We start from the raw sequence: 3,644 nt of genomic DNA, 5'->3' as shown, positions 1-3,644 counted from the left end.
ATAGGGGAATGAATCCCTGTGAATCCAGGCAAAAGCTCATTCTATGGCAAGAGGACCCATTCTTCCCTTACTCTTGGGTATGTGCAAGGTGTAGTATACTTTACATTAAATGGCACAGAACAAATTTCTAAGACCCTTGGGTTAAGTAGGGGTTAAGGCTTGTCAAATAGCAAATTTCTAATAAAGTACCTTTTTAGTTCTGTAGAACTCTGAGATATGGAAAGAAGATAAATTCTCCCCAGGAACTCTAAAACAATTATAATGTAAGGAAAATAAAAAGTACAAACTCTGTACCAAAGAAGGAATTGAATGGGTAAAAAAGAAGTAAAAGATCACTGTGAGCTAGGTCTGGGGGAGGTGGGAATGGAGAATAATGATTGTCACTAGAGGAGTTTAAATAGACATTTTTCCAGTATCTCAAATCTTTAGCATTCACAACCTAGTCTTAATAACTGGGCTGAGCTGGGCCTGGTGGCACACACCTATAATCCTAGTAACTTGGGAGGCTGAACAGGAGGATCACAAGTTCGAAGTCAGTCTGGGCAACTTAGTAAGAGCCTGTCTCAAATGTTTAAAAAATAAAATGAGAAGTGCTGGGGGTGTAGCTCAGAGGTAAAGCTTTCCTGGATTCAATCCCTAATACTAAAAAATAAAAATAAAAAACTTTAAAGTACTCACTTCATTAGCACATATATTAAAATTGGAATGATACAGAGAAGATTAGCATGACTCTTGCACAAGGATGACATGCAAATTCATGAAGCGTTCCATATTTTAAAAAGGACACTACTCAGAAGGGGCCTGCTCAGATAGAGCCTGCTCACACAGAGGTTCAGAAGGGAACCGTTCAACTGGAGCTGCCTCCTTCCATAGGACCCTCCTCTTTATTATTATTATTATTATTATTATTATTATTATTATTATTTGTCAATGCACCTTTATTTTATTTATTTATATGCAGTGCTGAGAATCAAACCCAGTGCCTTGCACATGCCAAGCAGGCACTCTCTACCAGTGAGCCACCGCCCCAGCTCCAGATCCTCTTTATAACAAGCCAATTCCCAAAAAGACTCCTCCTCAAAAAGGTAACAGAAAGTAAAAGTCCAACATGCATAATGAAATGGCACAAGCCCTTACTGAAGTTGGCTCAGGGCCTGTTAAAGGTGGCCTGCTGCTAAAGGAACATAGAAGCACACAAGAACTTTTGGCACCATCACCAATCCTGCCAAAGGAAAACTTAAGAGGAGGCAAAAGACCAAACATCATTCTCTGAAGATGAAGGAAACAAAGACCCTCTTCTACAAGTGGGAGCAGAAGAGGCAGAGAGGAGTGTAGCTGATGCCTGTACCAAGGCATCTACTAGTGTTTCATTTTCTGGACAAAAGTTGAATATACCAGAGGGTGAAACTTTAGATGATAAGCATCAGACTGATTCAGCTGTGTTTTGTGATATGGAAATGGACACTGATCAGAACCCAACAGAGAATCTCCCAGGTAAAGACTCAGCAGTTGAAGAAGCAGTTTACGAATGGCTTCTTCCCGCACCACAAGAAGAAAACAAAGTGGTTTTCTGCACTGGCTTCACCTTCTGTTACTATGACAGCAAATGAGTCCCAGGAAATTGATTAAGATGAAGGCACCCACAGTCAAGATGGAAGTGACCTAAGCGACAACATGTCAGAGGGAGTGAGGATTCTGGACTACATGGAACTTTACAAAAGATGCAAAGGACGTCTTGGCAGTCAAAGTGACTGAGGGAGATTTTGTTTGTATCTTCTTATGTTCATTCTTTTAGAAAGGAAAAAAATTACATCAAACACATCAATTACCACTGGTTAATGTGTACTTCCTTGAAAAAGCAGCTAAATGTCAGGAGTAATTAAACTTTGGACTAGGTTGCAGTTCTTCATTTGTAAGGCCTATGACTTTTTATGTTCATTTATAGTAGTGGAACAACCTTTTATGATTGCTTTAATTAGTGTCCAATGTTGATTGTTAAGAGGCATCCTTTTTCTTAGAACTTCATGTATAACTATTGATTATTGTATAAATTGTAGCAAATCCAAGGTAATTTGTGTAGTAAAACCTGCAGATACGTAAATCTATTTAGCTTATGTATTCTATTGAAATGAGAAGGCCCTGATGGGATAATAGTATTCAATGGCTTTGTTACAACTTGTCAGTTTTTCTCTCTGTCTTATGTATCACTTTAATTTAAAAATTGGCTTAATAACAAATTACTTGAACAATTTGAATGCTTTATATAAAGTTATCACTTTAAGATTTTTTTCAAATATTTGTTTTTTAGTTGTAGTTGGACACAATACCTTTATTTACTTATTTATTTTTATGTGGTGCTGAGGATCGAACCAGGGTCTCCCACATGCTAGGTGAGTGCTCTACTGCTGAGCCACAATCCAGCCCACTTTAAGATTTCTTTAGAAATGAAAAAATACATTTAAATTGAAGAAAAATTCACCCAACAACAGATATCATATTAGTCCATGTATTTACTTGCTGAGTTTTGATCAATATTTTTTGTGTTAATCATCATGATTTTGGTGTATTCTTTTGTTTTGGTGCTTTAATAGCTTAAGATGTTGCACATTTCTTGTAACATATGCAGTTATACTTTTCTAGAAATAGCATTTGTGGTGATCAGTAACACTTTATACTCATGTTTATTTTGACCTCATTGGAGGGATGCTTTTAGGCTTGTTTGCAAAAGGCAGTTTTCTTTTTTGCAGAATAATAAGTGTGTGCAGGTTTGTGAGCAAATGAAACATGCAGGTTCAATCCATTCATTATGATTTTCATATCTTATGTCTTTGTCAGGATCTGTATTTCACATTAAGTTATTTATTTTGAATGAATATAGTAAATTCATAGAGCTCTCTCTCAATTTTGCAATAAATGAACCACTGGAATTAAAAAAAAAAAGTAGGCTGTCAGTTGGGCATCACCATAACTGTAAAGGAGGTCTACCCTCTGAGAGTACACTTGGACAATCAGTCTGAAATGAAACTTTTTTTGGTATAAGGTGGAAGTTTTGTTAGCTTAATTTTACTATGTGAATTGGGGGTTTAAAAATACCTTGTCATCAATAGTTAGTAAAATATTTGTTCTAATAAAATACTTCTAAAAGCAGAAAACAGTTTTATGGGCACAAATGCTCATCTCTTTTGTACTCTTAATCAGCTAAGAGCCCATAGAAAAAGTAGTGAGAAAAATATGTCATGTGTGACAATCAAGAATTGTCTTCAAGTATTAAGTGCAATAATCATCATGAGAAGCAAAGCAAACTTTGAAGCAATAGAAAGGATGAATAATCTGTCCTGAGGAAAAATCCAAAGATCAGCTGTGACCAGTATGAAGTACCTTATTTACTTACAGAGAAACTCCACTAAATGTTAAAATCTTTAGCAAAATAAGAGAAATGTTGGACCGTAATGTCATTTTCAATAATGAAGGAGCCAATGTGAGTTCTTACTACTTGCCAGATCTTCTAAATTCTTTACTTTTGTTAGTTCAGTTCATCTTTGCTTATCAAATTATAAGCACTACTGCATAAACATGTGTCATTTGCTATAGGAGCAGTTACCAAGAACCTGACCAATAAGCTGAAGAATCTGAGCTGACTTAAG

The 3,644-nt window shown here is 36.1% G+C and overlaps 1 non-coding gene across 1 annotated transcript; it reads left to right on the top strand.

The window, feature by feature from the left end:
• The first annotated feature begins 670 nt into the window (after positions 1–670).
• LOC113184625 (U6 spliceosomal RNA) lies at positions 671–777 on the top strand. The gene has a single exon (XR_003301022.1). It is a non-coding gene; the product is annotated as a U6 spliceosomal RNA (small nuclear RNA).
• Positions 778–3,644: the final 2,867 nt, after the last annotated feature.

This window comes from Urocitellus parryii, chromosome 8 (genome assembly GCF_045843805.1).
Source record: "Urocitellus parryii isolate mUroPar1 chromosome 8, mUroPar1.hap1, whole genome shotgun sequence".
Lineage (NCBI taxonomy): Eukaryota > Metazoa > Chordata > Mammalia > Rodentia > Sciuridae > Urocitellus > Urocitellus parryii.
This window is presented reverse-complemented; position numbering and strand designations above follow the sequence as displayed.